The sequence below is a fragment of the Tenrec ecaudatus genome, chromosome 13 (assembly GCF_050624435.1).
Source record: "Tenrec ecaudatus isolate mTenEca1 chromosome 13, mTenEca1.hap1, whole genome shotgun sequence".
NCBI lineage: Eukaryota > Metazoa > Chordata > Mammalia > Afrosoricida > Tenrecidae > Tenrec > Tenrec ecaudatus.
The window spans coordinates 113,643,342-113,661,171 of NC_134542.1; the positions used below are offsets into that span (position 1 = coordinate 113,643,342).

Consider the following 17,830-nt stretch of genomic DNA (forward strand, 5'->3'; position numbering starts at 1 on the left):
GTGTTCTTACAGCACTAATTTTTTTGTCTTTCTCCTTTTTCACTTTACTTCTCATTTTATTGGCTTATTTTCCCTTCTTCTTCTTAATCTCCATTTATTCTACCCATTTTATAGTCTCACATTTTTATTTCTTTATATCTTCTTATTCTTGTCTGCTACATCTGAGAGAGAAGTATATTGTTCTCCCACTAATTGGCCATACTCACCACCTCTACCAGGTACCACCCTACCCAATAGGTGAGTCCTATCACCTTTTCCTGCACCACTGAATTAATGGAAAATAATGGATAAGACCTTCTATCCCAGTCTGAAGCTTCTCTTTAGGAACACAAAGCAAAGAGTTCTTCCCAACCCCACCAGAACCTCCATTGACCCAAGGTCAGGAATGGATCTCCCAGTGCTATAATTACACTCACCTGGTACTACACTCACCTGGTCTACCTGAATATATATATTTTTAAAATTAGAGTGAAATAAATCAACACATAACAAATAAACATAACTCCAAAATATTTCAGAGATAACAGACATCTTTCAGATCAAATAATGACACAGAACAAAGTGGCACAAGCAAGCAGCCAAAATTAAGAACCAATAAATAGATTGATTAGATGAAGCTCAGGTAATAGATCGATTAAATGAAGCATGCTATTCCTAGTCTCAGAAATAAAAGGGCCAGTTTTATTAAGTCCTATAAGGTCAATATGAGTTGAAATAGATTAGATTGCAGCGAACACTTAAAAGAGCCCAAGAAAGGTACACACACACGTATGCACATGAGCAGAACAAAATTACAGATCATATAATGTATAAATTAAGGACAGGAATTCAAAAGATAAATGACAAAATGAATAGGTAATTAAAAAACATAAAAATAATTCAAAATCTATGAGATTAATATGGACATTTCATACATAGCCAACACAATGGAAGGACAGAGGAAAAAGCAGAAACAACTGAAGAATGGATTATTGAATTAGAAGACAAATCCTTTGACATCAATTTGTATGAAAAAAAATGGTGGGGAGGAGTGGATGATGGAAAAATGCCTAACAATAATATAGGCCAAGATTAAGAGAAACTAATTGCATAATAAAAAATATTCCACTATAGAAGGCAAAGAAGTCTTCTAGCAAGATGGCAACTGAGTAACACATACCAGAGGGACTTCATAGAAATTAGCACAGAAAAGTTATTAAAAGGGAAATTTCACACTGCTGGTTGCAGAAGGAGCATCATAAAGTTAAGTAGGCAGAGATCCACTAGGCTTTGAGAAGTTTGGGGATTTGGGCTTACCGCAGTGGAAGGCTGCTGGGGTTTAACCTTAGCTCAGCCACTGTCTCGGCCAGAACTGGAATCATTTGGAGCCGGCCTATGGGCTCTATCTCAACACAGCCACAGCTTGCCATCAACTCGTGGCAGGGTTTAAACCTCTCTAGACCCATGGTCAGGGATCAGGGCTCAATCATATTGTTACTTTTATTTCTCTCTCCTTTTTTTCCTGCTACAGCAGTTAGTTTCTTTTTCTTTTTCTCTCCCCTTTTCTCTCACAGACCACTGCCAAACTCCAGGCTACTCCCCTTATCCTAGGGCATTTACACCTGCCCTCCACCCAGATGGGGGAGCTCCACTCTCTGCAGCGCAACCTGAAGTCAGGAAAAGCCTGCCCACCTTGCTCTGGGGGAATTCTGCTCACCTGCCCTCTGCAGCACTTAACATGATGCTGGGGAAATCCTGCCCACCTTCTTGCAGGAGAAATATTGCCTGATTGAATGAGGAAATGCCTACCCATCTACCACATGACTGAAGGAACTTCATGCCACCTTCCATAGTGCTTCACCCAACCCAAGGAAGCTCGATCAACACTCACCAAAACGCCATGCTGCTGCAGGAAGTTCTGCCCAATCCCGCAGTGATCTAGCTGACTAAGGAAATTCTGCCCACCATTCATGGTGCTCTACAACAAAGCAGGCACACCCCTCTGACTTCTGTGGCACTTCTGTTGTAGCAGACACCCCTGCATGCCCTTTGGGGCAGCCCAAGGTGCCAAGGGCCACACCATCACGGTTATGTGTGAGATCATAAAGTGCAGCACCATCCTTATGGGTCCACAACCACCCAACCAGTATCCTCTGAGAGGACCATCCAACTTGCCCACCAAATAAGAGAGTACGGTTGACTAAGGAAAGAGTGAAGCCGCAGGAGGATAGCCGTAAGCCAATGCAATGCCGGAATTAGCTGCAGGAAGTCTGAAGAAGCGTTCCTATGAGGACCCCATAGAGCTCAGTGCTCTTCAACTCTCTGGAAAATGGAACCTGGCTCCCAAAACAACGCAATGCAAACAGCAATCTGCCCCTACAACCTCAACGAAAAAACAGGAGAAACAGATGGCAATGTCAGAAGATGTCCTGAACCTAATGGTATGCATAGAAGAAACAGACATTTATTTGCCACAGGAAGACATTTTCAGAAAGCTGCTGGAAATCGTACAGGATATGAGGGAACCAATACAGGAAAAGGATGAAATGATAGAGGAAATAAAGTCCATACACCAAAGGGACTAATTCTCATTTGGAGTATTTAGTGTATTTATAACATTTTCAATAACAATGTTCCTATGTATGTATATTGGTAAATATATGTAAAATATGCATATGTGTATGTAGTAAAATGCAAACATCTCATCTATTTAATTAAGTAGTATTCATTTAATAATATGCTGTAGGTATACAAAGTAAATTCTGATGTTATAAAAATTAATATCTATTATAATATTTTACCTTTTTAATTCTTCCTTAATGTGGTCTGAAATGAACATTCTGCTATGCTTCAGATGCAAACATCCAACTGTCTATTGGAAGTCTACAGCTAAATGCCTTAAGGAATCACAAATTAAGTATGTCTGTAACTAATGGGATCATGTACAGCCTTAAAGGTTTTCTCTATCCAATAATGGTGTTACTATATCAACAGGCATGCACACTTGAAAAATGATTCTCCCCTAGACCTCTCTGCCTTTATCTACAATCTATCAAGAGGTCCTACTAATTGTGTTTCTGACACGATTCTTAGGCTGTATCCAGTTAAATTTCACAACCCATTGTCTCCGCTCTAACTGTGGGTTTGGGCCTTTGTGTATCCTCTACAGCAGTGGGTCTCAACCTTGCTAATGCCGTGACACTTTAATACAGTTCCTCAGGTTGTGGTGAACCCCAACCATACAATTATTTTTGGTGCTACTTCATAACTGTAATTTTGCTACTGTTATGAATCGGGGGACCCCTGTGGAAGGGTCATTTGACCTCCAAAGGGGTCGCGACCCACAGATTGAGAACTCCTGTTCTACAGGAAGGCCCCTTTTTTTCCCTTTACTAAAGGATAAAACCCTTCTACTCATTCATTACTTTTTCTATTAAAATTTATCCAATTTCATCATTGTTCCTATCTTCTGAAATGCTTCTAAATATTTATGGTGACTAGTATTAAATTCCCCACTCCTCTGTCAGTTTACCTATGATGGCGTGAAAGTTTTTGATATGCTACAAGCTTTTCAACCAATATGTCAAATATTAGCATGATGACATAAGGAAAAGATGTTTCAGCATAGCTTTTAGATTAAGAACAAACTAGGGAGGAGGAATAGACAGTCAATTTCACAAGGGTGAGCTACGGAAACCTCATGAATAATAGCAGCACACTGTCCTTTGTAGTGGTGGACTATGAGCCCCTCGGGCTGGAAGGCACTCACAATATCCCGGGAAGATTTGCCTCCTCAAAGTGGAGTTCATCTTAATGACACCAATGGAACAAGTTTTCAGGCCTTTAACAGCGGTGGTCCCGAACAAAAAGGGGAAGAAACAGCTAGTCACATCCATTAATAAATATGACAAAATAATAATAATGCATAAATTATCAAGGGTTCATGGGGGAGAGGGGAGGAAAGAGCGGGGAGGGAGGGTGAAAAGAAGGAGCAGATACCAAGGGCTCAATTAGAAAGTATATGTTTTGAGAATGATGAGGGAAGCAAATGTGAAAAAGTGCTGGACCAATGGATGGATGGATGGATTGTGATGAGTTATATGAGCCCCCAATAAAATGATTTTTTAAATAATAATAATCTGAAGGTTTAATGAGCAAAGTATGAATCTAGGAAGATTAGGGAGTTATTGAAAATGGGGCAGATCTACAATGAGAAAGAGTAACATAATGGCTGTAGTAATGGACTCCAAAGTAAGTATGGTACTGAAGAAGGTACAAGGACAGACAATGTTCCACTTAATTGTACAAAGGGTTTCAACAAGAGAAAACCGAGGGCATGTTATAATAAAAATAATGAGAATAAATTTTAAAATGCCAAAAAAAAACATTTTATCTATGTTGTAATAAGAATAAATCATAGATTCAATCTTTATTCAATTGATGCTATATTTTTGATGAGGCACAACTCAAAATGAAAAAAATAGTTGCAAACACCAATTAATAATCAGAACTTAGAACGTATGAATTATGAATCTAGGAAAATTGGAGAATTTTCCAGATTCATAACTGGGAAATTGTAAAAACTGAAATGGAGGCATAAAGATCAAAACTGTAGGCATTCGTGTGCTGAAATGGACAGGTACTGGCCATTTTGTAAATCATGCGGTGTTCTGTGCCTGGAGTGACAGATTGAAGAGGAATGTCAGAAAAGCCATTTCAAGATCAATCAAGAAGTACAATGTTTCTACAGTAGGATAATATCTATCTGAATACAAGAAAACCCAGTCAATACAACTATTATTCAAATTTATGCACCAATCCCAAAAGCTAGCGATGAAGAAATTGAAGACTTCTACCAATGCCTTCAGTCTGAAATTGATCAAACATGCAATCAAGGTGCATTCATAATTATTGGTGATTGGAATATAAAATTTGTAAACAAAGAGGACATAAGAGTAGTTGGAAAGCGTAGTCTTGGTGATAGAAGTGAAGCTGGAGATCACATGATAGAATTTTTCAAGACCAAATACTTCATCAAGAATTTCTTTTTTCAGCAACACAAAAGGACATTTCTCCAGATAGAATTAACAGAATTCAAATGGAATAGATGATGGAGAAGCTCGATATGGGCAGCTTAAACCAGTCTGGAGTCTCACCGGAACAACCATCAATTGCTCACAGGGCAGTTGAGGTTGACGCTGAAGAAAATTAAAACAATTCCGTGTGAGCCAAAGCGCAACCTTGAGTTTATCCCACCGGAACCTGAGACTATCTCAAGAACAGCTATGACTTACTGGTGAGTAATGATAGAAGAGCTGAGGAGCTGTGGGATGGCATCAAAACCGGCACTCATGAAGAAAGCAAAACATAGTTAAACACCAAAGAAAGAAAAGATCAAAGGAAATCTTAAAAAGGACTCTGAAACTTGTTGGCGATCTTAGAGTAGCTAAAGCAAATGGAAGAAAAGATGAAGCAAAAAAGTCGGACAGTAAATTCCAAAGGGCATCTGGCAAAGTTTGCAGGGCTTAATTAGACAAAGCTTGATAAGACAACATAAGATATTATAATGAAATGTACAAAGACCTAGAGTTAGAAAACAAAAAGAGAAAGCCCATGGCGCATGTGTAAAACAGAAAGAACTCAGTATCTCAATTCTAGATTTAAATACTGAAAGATTCTATAGACAAAACACTGAATGATATAGGAAGAGCCCGAATAAAATGATTTTTTTAAAAGATGTAAATAATATAAAGCATTACTGTTACAAAAAAAAGTCCACATCAAACCATTTCAAGAGGCACCATATGAGCAAGAACCAAGGATATTGAAGAAACAAATTCAAGCTGTACTGGAAGCAGTGTCAACAAACCTTGTTTGTGGCTAACAAACAAGACTCCAGAAGTTGATGAAGCACCAATTGAAATGCTTCAACACCTAATAAAGTACTCGAAGCACCTACTGATCTACCCCAGGAAATTTGGAGGACGGCTATTTGGGCAGCTAAGTAGAAGAGATCTTTACTTATAGTTATTCAAAAGAAAATGACCCCATAGAATGCTCAAATTATAGGACAATTTAATTAATATCACATGGAAATGAAATCTTGCTGAAGACCATCAACACTTGGAGCAGAACACTGTCAGGGAGTTGCCTGAGATTCAGGCCGGATTCAGAAAAAGGTGAGTGGAGTATGGGGTATCACTGGTGTTGTTAGATGGATGTTGGTTGGAAATAGAGAATACTTGAAAGATGTTTACTTATGTTTCATTAACGTTGCCAAGGCATTTAACTATGAGGATCAAAACCAAGTGTCAACAACCTTGAGAAGAATGGGAATTCCAGAACACTTCATTGCTCTCATGAGTAACTTGCACACGGATCAAGAGACAATTCTGTGAACAGGACAAGGACATCCTGCCTGGTTTAAAATCAGGAACGTGTGTGTCAGGGTGGTCTCCTCTCACCATACCTTTCCCAAACTCTATGCTGAGCTTCTCATTAGAGATTGATCGATTATACAAAGATGACACAACCTTGCTTGCTGAAATTGAGGAAGACTAGAAGTACTGGGTGATGAAGATCAGGGATTACAGCTCTCAGTCTCGATTGAAACTCATTTTGAAGAAAACCCAAACTTTCACAACTGGACCAATAAACAAAGAAAAGGTTGAAATTGTCAAGGATTTTCTCTTGCCTGGATCCAAAAACAATGCTCGTGGAAGCACAAGTGAAGAGTGCAAACGACACATTGAATTGAGCGCATCTGCTGCAGAAGCCTCTTTACAGTGTTGACAAGTAACATGTGACTTTGAGGACCACGATGGGCCGGAGCCAAGCCATCATGTTTTCATTTACCTCCTATGCAAGGAAAGGTGGACACTGAATAAGGAAGCCGGCCGGAAGAGACCAGTTCCCGAAGAAGGACATCATGTCTGGCCAAGCATTCAACAAAGTGATTAATACCCGGGAGCTGCAGCAGGGGCTACAGCTATACAAAGAATGGTGAGGATGCTGCCGGACCTGGCAATGTGTCTTTCTGCTGTGCACAGGGTTGTCACGAAGTGTCATGGACTCCATCAAATCAACTGATCCTAGGTTGTTTAGCGACCTGAACAGATGCTATTTGCTTGGAGCATTCTAATCATTGGAATGAAAGTAGGAGCTGTTTGTAAACGCCTTCAGGGGTACAATGAGATCATATTCTCTGAATATATTGCTCCTAGCAAAGCGCATGGCACATTCAATGAGAATATGTTTGGATTAGTATGGGCTGTGTCTACTTCATGATCAATGTCATTAGAGCGCTTTAGGAAAATCTACGAAGACAAGATCCTTTGTGTTTCAGCTAAAGAACGATGACTTTGTAGCTGTGCCAATTGGAGGAACTGCTGCAACATCTAGAAGATCATTTGCTTCACATATCTAAAATGCACAATACCTTCCTCGCAGGTAAAATAACTATTAACCAGACGGTTGCAGGTAAAAGATCCTGCTCATTAATCTAAATTATGAATATTATTCCATTAGTTTGAGTGACACAAAAGTAAATGGGAATTTGTATCAAAGAGCCAAAAGATGCGGGGCAGCAAGTTTCAGGACATCTTGTTGTCACATAACGTCCTACCCCTCTCTCCCCTATTCAAGCTGTTTGCTAGAAACCAGAGCATCTTTCAATGCTTGCTTGGCCCTGGGAATGAAATATAATGTTTTTTGGGGGTCAGGGGCCTTTTTTGTTTTGTTTTTCAGTTTCAGAAACTTAAACTCTTTGGGGAATATGAATCTTCCATTGTCATATTTCTTTTCTTTTCCTTTTTCTTAATTAATCATTTCATTGAGGGCTCTTACAAATCTTATAACAATTCATCATTCAATTATATTAAGCACACTTGTATTTATGTTGCCATCAGCATTTCCCAAACATTTTCTTTCTACTTGAGACCTTGGTATAAGCTCCTCTCCCACCCCCCTCCTTCCCCCACCTCCTACGCTCCCACCCTCTTGAATCCTTGATCAATTAAATATTATTATTGTTATTTCATGTCTTACACTGTCTGTTGTCTCCCCCCACTCACATTTCTGTTATTAGTCCCCATGGGGGTGGGCTATATATATATATTCAACCTTGTGATGGGTCCCTCCCTTCTCCCGCTCCCCACCGGCCCCCTACCCTCATGATATCACTACTCCCACTACTGTTCCCGAGGGTTTTTTCTGTCCTGCATTCCATGTGTGGAGAGCTCCTATCTGTACCAATGTGTGTATTTCAGCCTAGCAGGATTTGTAAGATAGAACTGGGTCATGGTAGTGAGGGGGAGGAAGCATTCAGGAACTAGAGACATGCTGTGTGTTTCGTCGGTGCTATGCTGCACTCTGGTTGAATCGTCTTTCCGTTGGTGTCCAAAGTCAGGTATTTTTCTGCTCTGCTAGGAGTTGAGAAATTGGAATGCAATAAGGTTGGGAAGGGTGATTATATACAGTACAAGGTAATGAGAGAATGGAAATAATAATAACAAACTGTAAACGGAAGCTGATGAGAATAGCTAATGTAGGTTATTATTGAGTTTTTAAGCTGGACAAGCTGTTTCCAGATGATCACTCATATCTAAAAATGGTATTAGGCATACCAAGCCCAAGGAATAGTTATACCAAAGTTTTAAAAACTCTATCATATGATTCCTTTATGAACTCAATAGGAATTCTATTACCTTACAGATTTCAGAAACATAATACATCTCCCCTGCCCTGCCCCTGGGAGATTCTTAGTGCACATCCGTGCTCTCTGCCATCAAGTCAGTTCCTACTCACAATGTCCTTATAGGACAAAGTAGTACAGCCCTCGTTGGCTTTTGACAGTGGCACTCTTCACAGGAGTGGAAAGTTCCATCTTTCCTTTGGAGCAGCTGGTGGTTTCACAGTGCTGACTCGGCAGTCGGCAGTGCAACGTGTAATCCGCTGTGCCATTTGTTAGTATATGAAAATATTGAGGCAAATATGTACTATTTAATACTCTATAGGAAAAAAACTGCTAACCCATATTTTCAAGATTTTAAAATTTTAAATAAAATGTAATCTTACATAAGCTATTATTCATAATAGCTTCCATCTGGAAGAGGTCTACCCATAATGCTTTCTAATGCTAGGACAGAATATTAGAACTATTCTAGATATAAAATTAAAACATAAAACACTGTTATTTCTATTTGAACTGCAAATGTCATGGAATCAAGAAAGTTGTAGTATTTTGAACGTTAACTGAGAGTTGTTAATATGCTACTTCTGAAAGAAGGTTATCAAAATTCTATTTTGATTTCTAAGGGCTTACAAAGATGTCTTCTGAAAAAATATAGAGACTTCCAATACTTCTTCACATGGTTAAAAATTTAATCCTGTTAATTTATTAATGCACTTAAATTCAGTCTCTTGTGAACACTAAGGATAATCTCCATTTGAATTATAATCAATTGGAAGGATCTTGAAACAAGTAATTTAGCTTAATGAAAAGTAAAAATTCTTATCTTTTTTCAATAAAGATAAAACATCAACCTAATTGCATAGAATGTAGGATGTTTGATATTCAAATTTAACAAAATGATCTAACTTTAGTGAGACCTATGTGAACACTGATAAATGGCTTAGGTTGATATTTTAAATTAGGATAACATACTGCAAATCAAAATGATTTTTCCAATACTCTATATGATAACAAGGCCACAGATATCTTGTAAATATAGAATGATAGCCATGACTCTAAATTGTTGATGAAATTATAGGCTGAGTAAATTCCAAATCACTAACAGCAGTCTATTAATGATTCAGTGATTGAGCATTCAGCTTCTAATCAAAAGGTTGGTGGTTTGTATCCACCAAGCACTCGATCTGAAAGAAATGTAGGAGTCTGAATTTGTAACTATGACAGCCATAGAAACCCTAGGGGACAATTCTGCTCTATCATACAGGGTTACTATGAAATAGAATCGACTCACTAGCACGCAATAACAACACAGTACTGTGTTCATTTTCCCCAAAGAACGTCAAAAGTGACAAGTCTCAAGATCTCAGCACCGAAGGTATACAAAAGTACATCTGAGCATAGACTTTGATATGAGCGCTATAGAAAATTCACATGGAGAATATGTGACATCACTGGAGGGCAACAGTCTTTTATTTTTGGAGTCTGTGAAATAATACATATTTCTAGAGAGATTGCCACTTGGAAAGAATTATAAAGAGCTAAAAGACAAGAGTGAGAAGAAATGACTTGTAAAAATTGGCAGCAATAGCTAGCACTATTGATTATTATGCCATTGGCTTTAATAAATATTATTTTTCATGGGCTAAATGAATAATGATGATATCCTTAGCACCATATGTGATGAAGAGGTTGAGACTCAGAATATCATCTTTCCAAAACTTAAACAATAAATAAATATTTAAAGATTGGTTTATCAATATCCAAACATAGGTTCTTGAAATTGTACCTGAAACCTACCGTAAGAGAAAGACCTACTGATCAGAGCAAACCAAACCAAGATGTAGACCAAGAAAGTGTAATTAAAAGCTTGGCTGTCACTTCAAGCATTTATGCTATGAGGTGTATGCTTGAACTAATGGGACTCACAGAGGGGGAGAAAGGTATACATTGTAAATATTTGGCATTCTTTAATATCCTGGTCAAGTTCTATTGATTATATAGTCTCTATACTGGGAGACTGGGGGCAGGGAGAGGAGTACCATTAGTCAAACTAGGAGAAAAAATAAATAGGGAAAGAGGAAGTCTAAGGAAACAGATTTTGATAAGCAAAACCTGAACTGTACAATATGTTTCCTTTAGGTCTGATGATTTAAAAGACCTGCAACAAGCAGAACGTAATCCAGGGAAGAGGATAATTAATTAGAGGTACCCAACGGCCTTTTTAGAAAAGCTTAAATTAATCAAGACTCAAGAGATTGGAGAGCAATTTAATAACAGTGCTTACATACAGAAATTAGAAATGCCATGGTAAAAGCAGGCACTCTCAGAGTAAACCTAAGCTTCAGTAGGAAGGATTTTTGTAATGAGTCAAAAGCTTTCTGAAAATGAAGAGCATACATGTTATATTATGGCCAAAAACATCTATTAGGGTGTTTATAAAAGCTTTAGTGTAGTTAAAATAGTAACCAAGGGTCTGCTTTAAGTGGCAAATCTAAGAAGAAAAATGAAGTTCCATTTCCCCAACCACCCCCAAAACTTCTTAAGACATTCTGTGATCATCGATTGACATTCAAGGCACTGGTTTTCAAGGGGAGGCTTTTACTCAACTTGGGATATTTCAAGACATTTTGGGGGTAGATTTGTAAAATCAAAGACATTTTCATCATAATAAAACAGAATGTGATTTATTATTCTTGCTACTAAAGATATTTGTAGTTTTGATGCACAAGTATTGGTGGGTAAACTTGCTGGTGACAATGTAAACCAGAGCGGCACAAAACTTCACTAGGAGACATGCATTCTTCACCACTGTATACCTACATTATGCATTTCAGTAACAGTCTGCATGGCGATTTCTGAGTGTCCATAAAGCATTTCTACAGATGCAAGATTGATGTTCTCTTGAGAATATTCACTTGTGTTTATAAGTTTCCTGCTCAACTAGCCCCTTTCCTCATGGACCAACACTTCAACTTAACAACATGATTGAAGTACTTGGCAGCTATTTTCCTAAAAATTAATGAATTAAAACTATTACTATAAGGAAAACAACTAAAAGCATTTAGGTGTTCTGACAGCACAGTCCACAGTCTTCAATATGAGCAAGTATTATGAGAGCACTTAGGGATGATTACTTCAGTGCAATAGACTCTCTTATTTTGACCAAATCTCTAAATCCAATCCCAGCCCACACTATGCTTCAGCTGTAGTCCAGGAAAATCCCTGGTTATGATTCAGAACTCAGTTCAAGATCTCCACAAACACCCACTGTTCCTTGGGGACTACACCAGGTGGAAAATTACTGTGAGTCCAAGAGGTAAATGTTATAATTCACATTCATTAGAAATACATATATATTCTTCAAAAGTACAATGGCATTGGAGTAACAGGGTCAGAATTCTTCCTGCAAACAACAGGCATGGTTTTCTTAGTCACAGCTGTGGGGGTCTGGATGATCCAGGTGTGCAATTCATCACTCCCCAACTCCCTAACATTTTCAAGAAAACCCCTGAATCAAATCAGATGAAATAGGGTTCTATGAAACACCACACACACACACACACACACACACACACACACACACACACACACACACAATCCTCACTGCCATTGAGTAGATGCCAACTGACAGTGATGCTATAGAATTGGGTAGAACTTCCCCATGCAGTTCTAAGACTGTAACTCTACAAGGGGAAGAGATGCATATTTGTACCTATACCAAAGAAAAGTATCCCAACAGAATGCCCAAACTAGAGAAAAATATTATTGATATCACATTCAAGGCAAACTTTGCTGAAGATCATCCAACAAGGATTGCAACAATGCCTTGACAGTGAGGTTTGGGACGGACTCTGAAGAGGACATGCAACAAGGGCTATCATTACTGATGTCAGTTGTATCTTGACTGAAAGCAGAGAATACCAGCAAGATGTTTATTTGAATTTTCTTGACAATAAAATACATTGAACTATGTGGGCCATAATAAACCAGGAATCATTTTTCAAGAATGGGAATTTCAGAACACTTCACTGTGCTCATGCAGAACATGTACATTGAACAAGAAGCAGTTGTGGGAACTGAAAAGGGTTTCGAATCAGGAAAGGTGGGCTTCAGGGTTCTATCCTCTCACCCTACTTCTTCAGCCTGTATGCTGAGCAAATCATCAGAGAAAGAAACTAGATTATATCAAGAATGTGGCATCAAGTTTGAGGGAAGGCTTATTAACAGCCTGCAATATGCAGATGGCCCAACCTTCTTTGCTGAAAGCGAGGAGGACTTGCTGATGAGGATCAAGGATGGCAACTTTTAGTGTGGATTACTATAATGTAAAGAAAACCAAAATGCTCAAAATTGGACAAATAGATAGCATCATGATAAATGGGGAAAAAGTTGAAGTTGTCAAGGACAGTGTCTTACTTGAATCCAGAATCAATGCTCATGGAATCAGCATCAAGAGGTCAAAGGGCATATTGAATCAGGTAAATCTGCTGCAGAAGATCTCTTTCAAGTATTGAAAAACAAGAATGTTACTCGGAGTACTAAGGTGTGCCTGACCCAAGCCATGGCTATTTCCATTGCCCCATATGTATGTGAAAGTTGGACACTGCACAAAGAAGTGCTACATTTGAATTGTGTTGCTGGAGAAGAATTTTGAAAGTGTTGCCATGCACTACTAAAAGGAAAAGCCGACCTGTCTCGGAAGAAGTAAGTCCAGAGTCCTCCTTAGAGGCAATGATGACAAGACTTAATCTTGTATATTTTGGACAGGTTGTCAGGAGAGACCAGTCTCTGGGAAGGGCATCGTGTTTGGTAAAGTGGAGCACCAGTGAAGGGCAGGAAGGGCTGCCTGTAGATGGGTTAACGCAGGAACTCTCCAACCATAGGAACGATTGTGAGGTTGGCACAGGACTGTGGTGTTTCCTTGGGCTGTGCACAGGGTCTCCACAGGTCACAACCAACTTGATGGCACCTAACAACAACAACAACAATCCAAATAAAATTTTTAATTGAAAAACTTCTAATTTTAAGATTAGATTCCTCAGAACAATCAAGCCCAGGAGATCAAAAAGGCAGCCTTTCCCCAAGGATAAAGCTCAGAAGTCACGAAGGCAAAGGAATGAAGGACCCCTGGAAACAGAAGGAACAGAGAGGAAGTGGAAAGAATATTGTTACATCGTGGGGATTGTAATCAATGTCATGAAACACAGTGTGTATGAATTGCAGCATGGGAAATCAATTTGCTCTAGAAACTTTCACTCAAGTTGCAACAAAACGTCTATAACAATGTTATAGCAAAATCACTTTTTCTTTAAGAAATTGAAAATCATGGGATTTTTTGTTGAATAAAGCTGTAAATATATTTTGATAACTGGCCTACAAGTTATTTGTAAAATTGAGATGATTTCTTTGATGAATAGTTAATTTTTTTAAAAAATTGAAACCCACATGATTTATAAATAAAAATAAAACAAAATCTCAAAAGGAAATAAAATAAATTTTAAACCCACACTGGAACAAACACTGAATAATGCATATAATGAATTTTGAAGTTTAGAACTGGCCTACAAGCAAGAAAGTTTATAACATGCAGAATTTTACAAAGCCCTTTTTTTAAAAAATATGGAACACTTCATGAATCTGTGTGCCATCCTTGCGCAGGGGCCATGCTAATCTTCTCTGTATCGTTCCAATTTTAGTATATGTTCCGCCAAAGCAAGCACTAGAGAGCTCTTCTATTGTCTATGAATGCATACTATATGTTGGGTATAATATTAAGTCATTATTACAAAAACACAAACCCCAAATTATATTTTCATCTACAGGAAGGTTTTTGGAGCAGTTTCCATTGTGTCTCTATAATATATTTTTATTATTATTCATTGGGAGTTAATATACATATCATATCATTCCATAGTTCAATCACATCAAGCAGAATTGCACAATTGCTACCACAGTTTCCAAACATTCTTTTTCTTCCTGGACAACTTGACTTCATCTCCCTTTTACACCTCCCCCCACCAGCACTGGAATCTACACCAGCTGTCCCTATATACTCATCAATCCTGAGTTTCACAGACATAAAAAGCCGAAAACACATAACATAAATTCAAGAGGGTGACTTCCAATGACATAATACCCCGGATATACACCCTAATATGAACGAACAAAAACAAAACTATAATACAGAAAATGGGTCAGTCAGGGTGCAATGTAGTACCGATGAAGGACACAGCTCTCCCCCAGATCCTGGATGCTTCCTCCCGCCAACTACCATGATCCGAATTCTACTTTGCAGGACTGGATAGGGCAGAGGTTGTACACTGGTGCATATGGGAGCTGGAAGCACAGGGAATCCAGGGTGGATGATACCTTCAGGACCAGGGGTGTGAGGGGTGAGGCTGGGAGAGTAGAGGGTGAGTGGGTTGGAAAGGGGTAACTGATTACAAGGATCCACATGTGACCTCCTCCATGTATGATGTACAGCAGAGAAGGGGGGGAAGGGAGACTCCGGATAGGGCAAGATATGACAAAATAACAATCTATAAATTATCAAAGGCTCATGAGGGAGGGGGGAGTGGGGAGGGAGGGAAAAAAGGGGACCTGATGCAAAGGGCTTAAGTGGAGAGCAAATGCTTTGAAAATGATTAGTGCAAAGAATGTACGGATGTGCTTTATACAATTGATGTATGTATATGTATGGATTGTGATAAGAGTTGTATGAGCCCCTAATAAAATGTTAAAAAAATACAGAAAATGTTGAAAACCAAATCCCTACCTTGACTATATGATCCCAGCTGTGGTGAGGCGCACTCCGGCCAAGTAACCTTCCAAACACTTACCTGGAGGGGATGGTGTGTGGTTCAGTGGCACTGCTCACACTCTGTACCAAGCTGTCTGGCCCCCAGAGAGCAGACCGGATGCGCTAGAAGCCTGCGCTTCTGCCCATTCTGCTGCCTATAAGAAATCTCTTTATCCCTTGCAGGCAGACTGAATTATTGGAAGAAAAAGTATGTGGGCAGGCAGAGGTCACAACAAATTTACCTGTCCTATAAGGAAATAAAACCTTGGCACAAGTTCTAATTAAGTGAGCTAATCGGCTTCCCATATCGATTCCAAGTCTGTAATTCAATAACAAGTTCTGGCCAAGTGAAATTTGAACCCTTCTGCGCACTCAGGGCATTGACAATGAAGCGCTTCTGCTTCAATGCCAATAAACTGTCATCTCTTGATTACGATTTCTTTTATAGTCTTTCCATAAATCCCTCAAATGGTATTCTCAATGGGCTATAAAGTAGTTAATCAGAATAAATTAAAATTTGTACTTAGCACTAAAATGTAAATTAATTGTATGTTTTTCCCCCAAATCTAACCATTTTAAACATCTGGTATCTATATTTTAGTGCTTCATTCACTCTAATGGCGATACTTTCAGCAAGTCATTAAAACCACTTTTCATTCCCCATCAGAGCAGTCCAGTGGATACATCTCTCAAAAACTCATTAAAGAAGCAACTGGTCGTCTTGAGTTCATCGTGAAGCAGAGCAGAGCAGACCATTATCATGGGCCCACTGCTAACCACACACTGGGAACACTGGACTCTGTAAAGAAACTTTAACGTGTTCCAGCATCAAGGCCATTCAGTGCAGAAAAGTAATCTTTTCACTGCTGTGTCTTATACATTTGCCTATCAATTAGCAGCAGCTGTGACAGTTTCTTTTGCAACATCTGCCGGGGAGCAGAAAGGATGCATCGTGATTGCACTGAAGCACAGCAACGCTTTCTGATGATTAAGGGGAACAGAAATGTGGGACATTTGTGACTTGCAAGTTATGCAAATTATAGAAGGATGGGAAATGCTTATAACTTACTTTTAATTAAGTAATATGCCAGAACAGATTTTCTTCAGTCATTTTAAATAATGTGCATTTCAAATGACAGACAATAATTCATGCAAAGGGGACCATACATTACATCCAGCACATTCATATTTCACTTTGATATTCTAAAGCGGTTTCTGTTCAGTTTCCTTCTCTCAGTTTCTGCTATCTATTGAGCATTAGTGCGGCTGAGTACTTTAACCACTGTGACACCAGGGCTCCAACTGACTTGATCAGTTGCTTCCCCACATGTATTCAGTATTTGGTTCAATTCTTTCTCTAGTTTGGTTTCCTAGACACAGAGGAATTAGAATCTGATGCCTAGATACCGTCTTAAGCCTACATTCCCCCATCCCCCCCCCTGCCAAATTAGAATAAACATAGGTCTATATTCAGATTGCTGTGGGTTCGGTAAGGGGCCCGTGCCCGCAATGTTAATGGTTCCAACTCACCAACAGAAGGATGAGGTTGTCTGATCCTATAAAAATTTCCAGATTCAGAAAGTCTATATCAGGTTGCTATAAATCAGAATGGCTCCATGACAGTGGGGTTCATTTCCGGGTTACCATCGTTTCTCTTCTTACACAATCTTTCCCCTGCCTTTTACGGACCTCTCCTTTTTGTTAGCTTCATATAGATAATGGCCTCAGACAATTCCATGCAGGAAAAGGATCAGTTTTTTAATGTGAAGAAAATACACAGAGTTAGCAATCCAGTCATCAACAGAAAACTCCAATCTCATTTTCACCAAAATGAGAAGACTCAAGCACACTAATCTATTAAAAGAACTGCATAAGACTTTCCTCCTGATCATCTGCTTGGCCCTGCTCATCGGGTTGCCAGGGCTGGTTCATACAGAGAACCTAATGCAAACACCATAAAGAAGCTAAAAAGACAGTCAGTGCAAGTGGACAATGAAATCTGAATATAATCTTTAAATGCACATTCTCAGACTCTTCTCCAGTAACTCAAAAGCTACCAGAACAAATGCTATAACACTTGCTCCAGGTAAAAAGTTAATTCTAGAAAGATATCTGTTTGAGTGTAACATTTTTTGTCCTTGTTAGGAGAGTACTTGGACCTTGAACGCCGTGGCTGGGAGTGCTCATCCTGTGGCAGAGTTGTAATAGAGAGAGAAGACAAGGTTGGCACGTGAGATGGCAGAAGGCTGACTCTCAGTAGGCAATAGGACAGGCACTGGCTTAAGTCAAAAGGACCAAAGGTCACAGGATGCAACATTGCAGACTGTAGATCCAGTAAACACACGCAAGCTTTGCCTGAG

General features: G+C 39.0%; 1 protein-coding gene and 1 non-coding gene across 3 annotated transcripts in view; both read right to left on the reverse strand.

The window, feature by feature from the left end:
• Positions 1 to 17,830, reverse strand: part of THSD7B (thrombospondin type 1 domain containing 7B) — a 1,078,590-nt gene that overhangs the window by 222,828 nt on the left and 837,932 nt on the right. The gene's annotated exons all lie outside the window — the stretch shown is intronic.
• LOC142425080 (U6 spliceosomal RNA) lies at positions 14,285 to 14,391 on the reverse strand. The gene has a single exon (XR_012779456.1). It is a non-coding gene; the product is annotated as a U6 spliceosomal RNA (small nuclear RNA).